The following is a 13140-nucleotide window of genomic DNA, read 5'->3' as shown; positions in this document are numbered from 1 at the left end:
AATTTAATGTCAGAAAATTAAGGCAAAAATTCTTATCTCATATTTACATTTCGATCTCAATAATTAACAAAAAAAAAAAAACAGCCTTTCTGTTCCATTAATTTCAGGCAGCCCTGTATTTCAATTTATACTTTTTTATAGATTAAACTCATAAATAAATGCATACAGCAATTCATGTAGTAAATAAAAGGTGTAAGTAATAAGTTTCATCACTTTGTCTAATTATCCATTATTTACAGTTTGAAGTCAATTTATTGACATCAACTCTTAAAGATCCGGAATTGAGTGACAACCCGAGATCATAACACAAGCGTGCTTATATTGTGTTACTGTTTGTAGACATTTCGAAACAACCGTGATGAATAAAATTGTTTATAGACTCATTTACCTACAGTCAAGCATGACATGGTGTGGCTTCTTTTAAAAACAAAGTATTTGACTTTTAGCACAACTCAAATTTCCTTCATGTTCTGGCAAAGTGGTGGTAAAAGTTTTTTCAGCAGGATTGAGTAACTCGCTAATTGTCATTTCATCCTGATGAGCTCGATCGACCACAACGATTTGTTTGGCAGTGAAAAAAATGTTTAATCGTTTGAACCTCTCAATGTGAAATGAACATCGCCGCAGCCATTATGTAGTTAGAGAGTGTAGTAAAACGTGCCCAATGTACAGTTTATATCATCGCTCTATTAATCATTGCTGTACCACATTGCACATATTTAATTTAAGTTATTGCACAGTTTATCTGAGGAGAATGTGTTATTATGCTTTGCTGATATACTACCGAAGTTCTGGATGTATTAATAAATATAATATGTATATAAACAGTCTAATTAGTGCAATAATGTGGATATAACACACTACAATTCATATAGTATTTTATACTTAACAAATGGTATTGAATGGAGAAAAAAAATTATATTTTTAATAATATTTTTCAACAAAATACATGGGCATCTATGAAAAAGTCATATAAAAAATATATTTCACAATGGACATTGTCTTTACAGAACTTAAGAATTAAAGTTTATGATGTGTATGTATCCTTGATAAACAGCATGGGGTGAGTGTGGCAAGGAAAAAATCGCTTCGATGAATGAGGAAGGAACCTTGAGAGGAACACGATTTAAAAGGGGAACCCATCCTCATTTGGGTGATATCAAGAGTGTGATTATAAATCGTCAAAACAATACAAAATACAGAAGAATGAGAACTAATTTGAGCACCGGAGAGTGTGTGATTATGAGTATGGTCTTTCTACAGTCTTATACAGTCAGTTGACGTTGTGAAACCAGGAGCTACTGAACAAATTAGTTCAACATTTTAGATCATCATAGATCCAACACCAACTCCTCCATACCAGAGCCTTTAAAAATTCAAAGAGGCCCAATGTCCAAATGTCCAGTGTCGAAAATTCACCCAAAGTTGGTCAAGAGGGTTGAAGTCAGAGCTCTAGAGCAGGCCACACAAGATCTTTCATTCATTCATTTATTGAACCATATCTTCATGAAGCTCACTTTATGCACAGAGGCATTGTCATACTGGAAAAGGTTTGGGTCTCCTAGTTCAAGTAAAGGGAAAATCTAATGCTACCAAATCCAAAGACATACTACGTAAAATTAGGTGTCTCAATACTTTTGTCAATACATTTTTTATTTTATTTTTTATCAAAACCTCTAGGTTAAAAGCAAATTTTTTGTTGTTGTAATAGATCACTGATCCATAGAGAGACTCCATATAGCAGGTGCTTAATAATTAGCATTGCTTCATAATCTTTTTTTAACCACAGATTACATTTTTTACTAAAAATTAAATAAGCTAAATGAATGTCAAAGAAATTTTGGGGGGAATCATGAAAAAATGATTCAGAAAGAAAAAAAGTTTCAATATACTTCAAATATGTTCATACTATTTCTTAGGAAGCTTCCTTACTGAATAGAGTTGAATGCTAAATGTTTAGCATGATAATATAATTGAACAATCCATATAATGGCATTTGAATCAAATCAACGGGCAATGAGTCATCAGTCAAATTGATTCACAGTTCAACTCAAGTTTCAACCCTTGTATTTCTAATATACAAAAATTCTGGGCTTTTCTCACTTTCTTTTAATCCACTAAAGGTCACTCATTCATTGATGTGTTCACACTGAGTAAGCCAGGATAGGTTCAAGTGAGCAAACGAAACAGGGAAAACCACCCAAGAGGACCTCCAGGAACTCCTGTATTCATTTTGGTTGGGGATTATTAGGTTCGGGTTATTTTAGGAAGCTCTTCTTAAAAGGAAATTACAGCGGTAGTAAAAAAAAAAAAAAAAAAAAAAAAGTAAGAAAGGCCACTCATCCAGTGTATAATTTTCCTGTTTTTTTTTCTGAGGATGATGTATTCCTTTTGCAAAGTTTTTCAGATTTATGAAGTATGCCAGATAAACATGTTGGGCTTTCTTTAGGCAGTGGCGATAGAGTAAAACTGAGAGTCGATCTGCCAGCGCAAGACTTACCCAACTAAAGTTACCAACATGGCTGTTACATTTCTACATGAGCAGGACCACAAAAGACACTTTGAGCTTTCAAATGAGAGACCTTTTCTGTGCATATGGTTTTATGGCTTTGAAGTGCTCGGTATCATCAGATACTGTACTGCTTATTTCACTTCAATTATGGTTATCTTAGTGAACGTGAGATTTACCTGGCATCTCTTTCACTGAAGAGCAACGAAGCACCCGTTCATTAAGAAGAAAGTGGCTGTGAGTCTCAGAAATGCACAATTTCATCCTTTGATCTGTGATTGCTATAGTCTGCTCCATCAGGCCTGCAGGTTAAATGGATTCACGGTGAACAGGCTTGAAATTCACACAGTGGAGTACATTTATTTTTAATCAAATAGTCTTATACCAATAGCGGAAATTGCAGTATCAAATGCTGCTATTCATGGTCCTTCATGTCTGAAATATCAAATACATGCAGAGATACACACTTATGTGTTATGGATGATTTCCTTTAGAGTACAGACTTGTCATTGTAATCCTCATTCGGCTTCATGTTTCTTTTGATAAGAAAATAATCAAAACTGGTGTTGTGTAATGGAGCACAACATGATGTGGAGTTACTATTCTACATTCGGAAATGTTTTTTTTTTACTTATACCACAGTGTACTGCAAGCTAATTCATTTTTTTACTTGTTGTTAGTAAATAATGTTGCACTTTTTATCCATTTGTTGTAAAATATTACGAAATACTCATAATTTGAGATTCTTCCTGTTCCTAAGGAAGCCCTAGAGGCCATACATGACTCTTTTTTTCTTTTTTTCTTTTCTTCTTCTTTTTTTTTATAAGCCAGACTTTTTTTTAAATCTAAGAATAACAAAATGGTTGTTTTCTCACAGCCTCATTTTTGTTTGATGCCTTGTGAACAGGACTGGTTTTACATGAACTTTGGAATCTTTGAAAATGATAACCGTTTAATTGCATTTAATGCAAATACATACAGCACTGTATTTTACAGCAAATGCACTCGTACCTCATAAAGTCTCAAAACATTTTAAGTGTAAAAAACAACCAATTAAACGAATAAATAATACATCAGAATATCAATCACAAATTTTTACTGTACAAGCTAATACATCTCTCATGATTTTACATGAAATAATATTATTGGAGGTTGTTTATTGTGTAGATTCCCCTTTTTAAAATTTCATTTGACTCATTTGAAATTAATTTTAGCAAGTAAGTTCCTGTCAAGCAGCTTTATTGTCATTTCAGCCATACAGTACAGTACACAGTGAAAGAACAACATTTCTGAAGAAGCAAGGTGCAACATAAAGCATTAACACAAGATAACAAAAAAACTAAATAGAACATACAGATCTATAGACAGAACATTACATTAAGAGCAGGTGTTCAAATGTGTGCATTTAGCGCAACAACACACCACTGTAACAATGCAGTAACGACCAATACACAAAGCTTTATGTGAAGCATGCAAAGCTAAATAACACTGTCCATACTGTATATACAATACATATGTACATTTGCATTTGATGATCGTTTGTTGTCTTTTCCGTTTAAGTCAAAATATAAAATATATGAAAATATGAACATTGCACCAAGCTTTTTTCTACCTCCATCACAATGCAAACAATGCTGTTATGTTAAGTACATAGAAAAATTTATTTATGATTGAGATTTGATATCATGATAGAGAAATGTTTTTGTTATGTTGATATTGTAGGGAAAACTATTTTTGTTTTTTTATTAGAAAGTGTCAAAGACACGTGTGAAAGAAATTGCAAGGAGGCTGATGCAGAAAACTATATTCCCACAAACAATATCCAAAAACAAACCTGTAGCAAATAAATATCTGTGAGAAATTCTTAGGAAAGCAAAACATCCATTTTATAAGAAGCTGAATAAAATAATAAACTCACAATTTTCTTCATTTAAATGAATCGTTCATAGAATTTATTCAAATCATAAAACAATGATTCAGTAATAATCCTGGGTCAAAGTCCAGCCAATGTATTTTTTTATATCAGAAAAAAATGGGCTACCATTTTTTTCCCCACTTCTTTGTACTGTCCACACACACTCGTTCTCTTATTGTTCTCAATGCATCATTTATTTCTCATGGTCACAAGCAAACAAGACCTCTGCATGACCTCTTAGGGCTTCCATAGCTTATATAGGCATATATCTGTCTTTAAGTCTACCCTGAAAACTTTACAATGTAAAGTTTTTAAGCATCTAAATTGTACATCTAATAGAAAACATCACAATATCAAAATCAGAATCAGAAATAGCTTTATTACTAAGCATGCTTACACACACAAGGAACTTGACTTGGCATCAGGTGCAAAAGTACAGACATAATGTAACAGAATTGTTAACCAGACAGTTAAATAATGCAATATATACAAAGTAAAAGTGTTGTTAAATAAATGTTTAGATGTATTTACAGTGTTCAGTTTACAAATGGACCATTTGGATTTTATGTACAAATGTGACAGTTATGATGGACAATGTGTAGTTATGAATATTTTAATTGTACAGGCTGAGTATAGCCTGCAGAAAAAAAAAACTGTTTTTGTTCCTGGCTGTTCAGGTGGACGGAGCTCTGTAGCGCCAGCTAGAAGGCAACAGTTCGAAGAGAGCGTGGGCTCGGTGTGTGGGGTCCAAAGTGATTTTCTTAGCGCTTTTCTCCACTCTGGATGAGTAAAGATCTTGGAGATTGGGCAGTGGGGCACCAATAATCCTCTCAGCAGTCCTAACCGTCCGCTGTAGCCTCTTGATGTCTGATTTGGTAGCTGAGCCAAACCAGACAGTTATAGATCTACACAGGGTAGACTCAATGATGGCTGAGTAGAATTGTTTCAGCAGCTCATGTGACAGGTTAAATTTCCTCAGTTGACAAACCCACCTCTGCTGGGCCCTTTTAGCAATGGAGTCAATGTTACTGTCCCACTTCAGGTCCTTAGAGATGGTGGTACCCAGAAACTTGAATGACTCCACTATTGTTAGAGTGCTGTTCATGATGGTGAGTGGGGGGCGTGCTGGGGGATTTCTCCTGAAGTCCACGATCATCTCCACTGTTTTGAACGTGTTGAACTCCAGGTTGTGGTGGTTGCACCAGACAGGCAGCTATTTAACCTCCTGTAAGCAGACCTGTCTCCATCCTGGATGAGGCCGATGACTGTAGTGTCGTCTGCAAACTTCAGGAGCTTGACAGAGGGGTTCAACGTTTACACAATTATTCGACAAAATATTTTTTACAATCAGTTCATTAATACGGATAGATTTTTTACATTTTTTTTTCATACAAGTCTGTCAGAATGATAGGAATAATAACAAACTCGGACAAGCACATTAATACAGAGCTGCTGCTTTAGAAAATTAAGGATCTTTAGATGTGAGAATATAATAATGTGGTATATATATATATAAAATATAATATACAATTGAATTTGTCTCTTTGATGCTTGATACACCTACACTATATGGTCAAAAGTATTGGGACACCTGACTGTTCCAGCCATATGTGGTTTAATGTTGTAGAAACACAGTTGTATTTGATGTCTCGAAATTGTGAATTGGGTAGCATTCAATCTTCTCTTGACTTGAACTAGGACAACCAAACCCTAGTGAACACAGACTACCTCAGGCCTCCTCAGACTTCATCAGTACCTGACCTTACTAACACCCTTGTAGCTAAATCAGCAGGAATAGAGGTTATTAAAAGAGCAAATAGTTGCATGAATAATTGCAAAAGGAAATGTTAATTAAACACATACAAATTGTCAGGTGTCCACAAACTTTTGTCCATATAGTGAATAACTGCTTTCCTTCAGAATAAAAATCTCTCTCTCTCTCTCTCTCTCTCTCTCTCTCTCTCTCTCTCTCTCTCTCTCTCTCTCTCTCTCTCTCTCTCTCTCTCTCTCTTTTTTTGGCTTCATGTCTCTGTAATAAAGTTTTCCTCAAACAAGTTTTTAGTAGATCCTAAAACCGCACTGAATCTTTTCTTGCCCTGTCTCACCACATGCACATTAAAGTTCCTGCTAACTTGTATATAAATTTTACACTGCATAATATTCATATTAAACAGTACAAGGTTCTTTCCTTTGCACTTTTTTAACAGTAAGAGAGGGAGGCAGTGGTGGTGGTGGTGGGGGGGTGGGGACTGGTGCTGTAATTATGGGTCCTGCACTGCAGCTATACTAGCCTGGGCGGGATCTGGAGCCAGCAGGTCTGGCATAAGGAGGTCTGGCCACAGACCCCAGCGGTGACGGCACAGAGTCTGGGACGAGTCGCAACACCAGCCCTGGGTTTGGAGCATTCCACACATAGAATCCTCCTCCTCCTCCTCCTTCTCCTCCTCCTCCTGGTTACCCATTCTACTTCTTTCCAGCTCCAGACAAGATCTCATTTGGCTGTGTGGTACTTTTGCATAGCAGAAAGATGTCTAAATTCTGATAATTACAGTTATACTTTTAATTATAATGATATTTACAAGTGTGTATGTGGATATTTCTATAAGGTGGATATTTGTTTGGCTGCTTATAAGAGATTAATTTCTACATACAATGTAGAATAACTTGCATTTGTGGCTTGAGAGATCTGCATTAGTAAACAACCTTACAATTACAGTGAAACTGCAAAACTAGCCATCAGTCAGCTGCAGGTTTCTGAGCTGACAATCAATAGGTAGATCTTATCTAAGTGTGTGTGTGTGTGTGTGTCTGTGTGTGTGTGTGTGTGTGTGTGTGTGTGTGTGTGTGTGTGTGTGTGTGTGTGTGTGTGCTGAACACATAAGGCAGGTGTTTTCGCTGTAGTAACCACAGGCACGCTGATATTCAACACGACAGGCTTCTTGCTTTGATCTATATTTTTGTCAACAGGTTGCACAGCAATAGTGAACATCTAAGGAAAATGAGAGCAAGACGTCACATGTGCCTCAAAAGTGTGTGTGTGGTGAGAAGAGTGCTGTCATTGTGTGAATGCCATGACATTTTCTTGTGAAAGAGTGACTAATCACGTTTATTATGCAAATATTGTTTTGTCCTGGACACTGAAATCCAGTGCAAAGAATTATGCATAATTATAACATAATGTTTTTAGGTTTAAAACTAGGCGAGGAGAGAAAGTGATGTTATTCTGCTTTGCTTTATGTTTGCATGGTTTTAGAATTACGCATAGCACCAGCAGAACCTCATGACATCAAGGACATCATCGTCAGAAACAAAACTATTTGAGACGTTATCCCACGTGATTTATTCTATAAATCATTCCGCTAATTTATATCCAGAAGCTGATGGACAACATACTAAACGGATGTTTGTCATGGTGGTGTGCACGCATTTCTGACGTCTGTAAATAAATTAGAATAAATGCTTCTTATAATGTTTTTAATATATCATGCAATAGACCCGGCTCTCATCTTGTCTGCACTTACGCTTTGCCTTTGGTTACAATTGATTTTTTTGTAAAACAAGAATGACGCTAATATTTCGCGAGTCTAATACACAACCAATGCCAATGCTGCCATTAACCTTCCTGTCTGCTGCTCCTCCGGCAATAAAAATTTTTATAGAGTTGTGGGGCAGCATGATTCTTGCCCCAGTATGCATCTATTAGCCCTTGTTGCATTTTCTGTTTTTTTTTTTAACCACCAGTTATGATAATAAAGTGATGTAAGTGCACTCAGCTATTGCAACTATTATCTAGACCAAACCAATGAAACATTCAGCTTTAATTAGAAAATATTTTATTCTTTTATTTGATCACTCAAACGAGGTAATTAGTATTAGTATTTTGTAGCTGTTGAACTAATAGACACAATAGCTGCGTGCATCCCATTCATGAAGGCAGCACTTCGAGTGCTGTAGGTGCCGGGTTTCCTAGAATAACCTGGAATAGGCCACTAAAGAGCTCTTGTTTCTTTCACAGCACCCTTTATTTTGACAGGAATAGGAGAAATGGATATTTATATCCTAGTCTTATGTGGTGTGGCTACTCCAAAATTACAGACTGCACATCCCCAGACCCAGAAGGAGGGAAGGAAGCAGCTATAGCTGGATGGAGACTGGGTTAGGATGGGACCAGTGTTTCATTGAGGGAACTATCATAGATAGCTGATTGAAGGTTCTCTGGAACTAGAATATGTTTACATGTGTTCCTTTGGCAGATGCGTATATAACGAAAAGCATAATCTAAGCCTTGGCAGTTATAGTGCCAGGCTGTACAGTCACCAAAACATCCTTTTTTTGTCCTTCATTAGAACATCAAGAACCATGTGTTCATTGGCTGCTGTTACTTAATTTATGCAAAGACAATGGTGGATGCTGATGGGATGTTGAGTGATGTCACAGATCATAAAAAAGTATTGTTGACCACTATTATTGCCACCAGGTGTTGCCCTTGCTGAGCTTAAAGGTTTTGGCATGTATTGCCACTTGCAGTTGCTGGCACGGGCGATGCTGCCAATTGCCAGAAGCTGCAGCACTGGCACATTGTGTTCTGTGTAGACAAAACTGAAATCATGTGGTGTTTCTGTCCACCCATTTTCCTTTGTCATATAACGATGCTGCCAACACCACACCTGTCATCAACCAAACTATCCATTAGCATGGGTTCTGATAATATACAAAGCGTGGTTCATGGTATATAAAATAACCAAATATTGGCCACAGCATTATTTCTGTATGTAGTGAGGACTGCAGTGTTCGGTGGATTTCAGATCCAGAATATTTTTTTTCTTGCATGGATTTGTTTATTTGGAAGCTTCCTTTGATGTATTCCTCAAGATGTCTGTTAGATGTACAAAACATCTAACCAAGCTGGGTCTTGGAGGCAAAGGAGATATTGGGAGGAGGTGTGTAACCTTTTTGCGTGTAACACTTACCTATGTTTTGCCTGCACTAGATTTTCCCAGTGGCTTGAAGCTACCAACATGGCGGGTAAATTGTTTTCTTTTTTTATGCTACTGGAGATCTCCTATGATTGCTAGCAATCATGATGGTGTTTTCCATATTTCTGACCTCCTGACTCTCCTCCCTCCCTCCCACTCTCTCTATCTACTTCCTACACCTCAGCAGCCAAGCATTGCTACAGCCAGGCCAGCGTGTACTGTTGCTGCCAAGAGCCTGTCGTGCAAAGCAACAGGAAATACAAGACGACCTTGTTTACAAGTATCTGATGCAGTGCTGCCTAGACTGGACCAACTGGTGCCTTCTAGCAAGATATCCTTTATTTCATGGCAGTACTGAAACTTTTAATCCCCTGCCCCAGCAGTCATGTTAATCAACGATAATAATGGTTGTGATGATAAGCATTAATCATTTGATAGAAAACCCAGACACGAATCACAGCTCAAAACTGAAACCGATATTTCGGCAAGCAGTTGTAGTGGAAATGTCGGGGGAACAGCAGCACGTGTTTGTGTTGATTACCAGCTTTTCACACACTGCTTTTAAAAGTCATGACATGTTAGCCTATTATAAGTGAAGAAACCTGTGATGTGCACTGACTCACTGTGTTTTCTCAATGTTTGGCTTTTGCGACATTTTGCGACAAAACTCGAGCCCCCGCTCACTACAGCATCACTAAATAATTACCATTTTCTTGTATTAAAAAAAAACAAAATGATGAACAAATTAAATTGAAAGAGTGTCTCCTAATAGAAGGACTGTGTTTGAACACGGTGGTGTATGTGGATTATGTTTATTTTATTTATCTAACTGTTCAATTTATAAAACCCTTTGCACAAGTCGCATTATGTCCTGGGCCTCAATTATTATATATTTTTCTTGATGTGACGACAGAGCACATCTAACCTTTGCCACCTCAGCTTTCTCCATCTTCCTGTTCGCTCTACACATGTAAAGTGATCAAATAGTCCTTGCATCCGACACCTGTCCAAGGAATCCACACACTCCTTTATCCATCAGCATCTCACCTTTTTTTTTTTCCTAGCTATGGCTTTAGCCCAAGCTCGGATCAGGCCTCAGGGATTGTTAGGTGAAGGACATGTGGCATTGTTGACGTCGGTTGAGGTGTGTGTGACTGTGTGTGTGCTTTTTTGTGAGGTTGAGAGGGGTGTGTGTGCTAGCCCAGGTTGCGAGGCAGCGCAATCAAACAAGTCCCGGCTTCGCTCGGGCGGTTTTGTCTGATGTCTGCGGTTTAGACAGGGCGTTGCACGACGTTCACAAAAACTTTGAGGTGAGGAGGGGAACCAAAAAAAAACCACACACGAGAAAGAAGAAGGATTTGACATGTGTCAACAGGCTTACCTGTTACTGGCGAGAGATGGCCCTAAAGGCACGCTGGGAGTTTCTCATGAGTATGACGGGAAGAGTGCAGACGACGGACCTGAAAGGAGAACCCGCCTCACCTGAGCCACACTGGCTTACAGCGGCGTCAGCCAGCAACACCTTCACATTGTTCCTACCTTCCCCACTTCTTTTTTTTGCCCTGTGTGTGGGCAACCACTGATGGCGGCTTTCGGCAGATGCCTTGTTTTTCCCATGAGCTTGTGGGTGATGGAAAAAAAAAAAAGAGTCCATGCAAAGACACTGCACACTAAGTCAGAATACATAAAAAAAAAAAAACATTGTCACGTTGACAATGACTCAAACTTATCTGGATTAAGCCTCAGACATGTGGGAAAAAGTAACGTTTTTATTTCCGAAATAAGACTTAAATCCTCAAATATTCAACAGAGTCCCAGTGGCTCGGGTCGTAATATGTCAAAGTCCCCAGTACGTCTGGTGAAATCGTTACTGCCAGGTTTATTGCAGATAAATGAATTGATGCCAGGTTTTCACAGGAATTTCGAGTCATTAGAATTAGCTCTTCCTAACATTGCAAGCAAAACTGCTATATACTCCTCTAAAACACATGTTAACGATTAAATAGGATTCTGAATTCAAATTGCTTTAACCCATCTCAAATCAATTCAAACATGCTCCAGGAATGTACAGTTACCACCCAGCTTTCTGTTCGAACTCGCTCCCAATATGGGCATGTTTTTTTTTTTTCCCTAACTACTGGATCTCTGCTTATAGAAAAGTAAAGCTGGGAGGTGGGCTTTATTTGTCATGTTGCTTAATACATAATGCCTGTGATTGCATGTGATTAAATGAAGACACATTTCTATGCTTTGTTCCACCTTGTACTTTTACACTTTCTTTTTTTACTGTCATACCTCTTTGACAAAAAAAGGAATAAAAAAGGTGGGAAGTTGTAGAGGGCGTGCAAAAGTTTAAGGTGGAGCTTTTCTTAGCTTTAGGTCACAGACTGAGTTTACCAATTGTACCATTTGCCTGACAAAAGCTATAATTAAGTTGTAATTGCTTGCCTGTAAGGTGTCAATAATTTACATTAACCTCTGTTTTCTCTCATGTTCATGAATGTAATGGATGCGCCCATTAAGGTAATCCCTAACTAAGGACAGTTGATATGACAATTAAGATAAGGCAAATGTGAGACCCCAGGTCAGTTTGTCTCCATACATGTTGACATAGAGCAGGTTCTTCCAGAGCTGAGTTGCTAGAGAAATCTAAAGTCTTGCTAATTGCATTTTACTCTCACTGACAGGTTTCTGTCACTCTGTAAATTGAGCTGGGTTAAAAAAAAAGCACAAAACAAACCTAACTGGGCTGCACATGGGCAGAACACATGCGTCCCTTTTTTTGTTCATATTTGGCAGATATCTGGATCCATTTTATTCCCTTCATTGAATTATTCACGTGTTTTATTTTAGTAATACATTACAAAATCATAATACATATGATCACAATAACAGGTAACACATTATATTTAACTCCACCCCTAAATGCATTTACATACAAGGCAAACATTTTAGGAATGACATCATCTAGTTTTATCTCAAGGATTTGCTCACGTGTCATCTCAGGGTAGTTCCCTTTCATTGGTCTTGTTTTGCCAAGTATAGCTGTACAATGTATAGTTGTAACAATGGTATACAAACAAATTGGAATTAAAGACAAATAAAACAGAATAAAGCATTAAAACATTAGAAACCACCAGTAATAATGATAATAATAATAATACCAATAAAACTACTATTACTACTACTATTACTAAAGCAAATAATAATAATTAGTATTATTATAATAATAATGCACTTTGAGTAGCAATTATTATTTAAACATATTTAATTAGTCTATAAAGGTCTTCTAAGATTACTCATTTTCTCTGTGTCTGGAGGATGAATCATTATAGATATGTTCCTTTTTGCCTTTTTATATATTACTGTATTGTACCATAATTTATTTTTCCAACCAAAACTAATATGATTTTATAACATTTCACAACATTTTTAGAAGAAAAGCTTTTCCACAATTATAAAGTATTCTACTGAAAATATCTGTATGTTAACATATACTGAGTATCCAACTATGCAGATTCACTATATTGCCAAAGTATGTGGACCCTTGAACATAACAGCCATTTTATACAAACGTTTGCCTCAAAGTTGGAAGCAAACATTTGCATATGAAGTCTTTATATGCTGTAGCATTACAATTTTATTTTATTGGATCTAAGAAGCCCAAACCTGTTCCAGCATAACAATGCACCTGTGCACAAAGCAAGCTCCGTGAAGACAATGGTTTGCCATTGCTGTTG

General features: G+C 37.1%; 2 long non-coding RNA genes across 3 annotated transcripts; one reads left to right on the top strand and one right to left on the bottom strand.

Annotated features, from left to right (window-relative positions):
- Positions 1 to 4783: 4783 nt before the first annotated feature.
- Positions 4784 to 12377, bottom strand: LOC310734883. Its single transcript, XR_014536169.1, has 2 exons — positions 10782 to 12377; positions 4784 to 5717 (listed from the first exon to the last, which is right to left on the bottom strand). It is a non-coding gene; the product is annotated as an uncharacterized lncRNA (long non-coding RNA).
- Positions 8370 to 10264, top strand: LOC310734882. 2 transcript variants are annotated; one of them, XR_014536167.1, is made up of 2 exons: positions 8370 to 9364; positions 9585 to 10264. It is a non-coding gene; the product is annotated as an uncharacterized lncRNA (long non-coding RNA). The 2 variants fall into 2 exon arrangements; XR_014536168.1 differs by having other exon boundaries at positions 8370 to 9449.
- Positions 12378 to 13140: the final 763 nt, after the last annotated feature.

This window comes from Silurus aristotelis (assembly GCF_946808225.1).
Source record: "Silurus aristotelis genome assembly, chromosome: 12".
In the NCBI taxonomy this organism is placed as follows: Eukaryota; Metazoa; Chordata; class Actinopteri; order Siluriformes; family Siluridae; genus Silurus; species Silurus aristotelis.
Note: the sequence above shows the minus strand (reverse complement) of the source record. Positions and strands in the feature narration are given on the sequence as shown.